The sequence below is a fragment of the Otolemur garnettii genome, unplaced genomic scaffold (genome assembly GCF_000181295.1).
Source record: "Otolemur garnettii isolate 467f Iridium unplaced genomic scaffold, OtoGar3 scaffold00004, whole genome shotgun sequence".
NCBI lineage: Eukaryota > Metazoa > Chordata > Mammalia > Primates > Galagidae > Otolemur > Otolemur garnettii.
Genome location: NW_003852399.1, coordinates 6,135,126 through 6,135,533, shown reverse-complemented (window position 1 = coordinate 6,135,533; position 408 = coordinate 6,135,126).

The window sequence follows — 408 nt, the reverse complement described above, 5'->3', positions numbered from 1 at the left end:
GTAGAGATGGGGGTCTCTCTTTTGCTTTGCTCAGGCTGGTCTCGAACTCGTGATCTCAAGCAATCCACCCGCCTCAGCTTCCCAGAGTGCTGGGATTACAGGTGTGAGCCACTGGGCCTGGCCTAGGACTTCAATTTCTTTTTCTTTTTTTTTTTTATTAAATCATATTTGTGCACATTAATACTATCATGGGATACAGTGTGTTGCTTCCACATACAATTTGAAATACTTTCATCCAATTGGCTAGCATAGCCATCATGTCATTCTCATAATTGTTGTTAAGACATTTATATTCGACAATTTAGAAAGATTCACATGTACCCTTATAGGATAAATCATAGGCGTGATCCCCACATTCACCCTCCCTTTACCAATCCTCCCAGACTTTGATTTCTTTTTTTTTTTTTT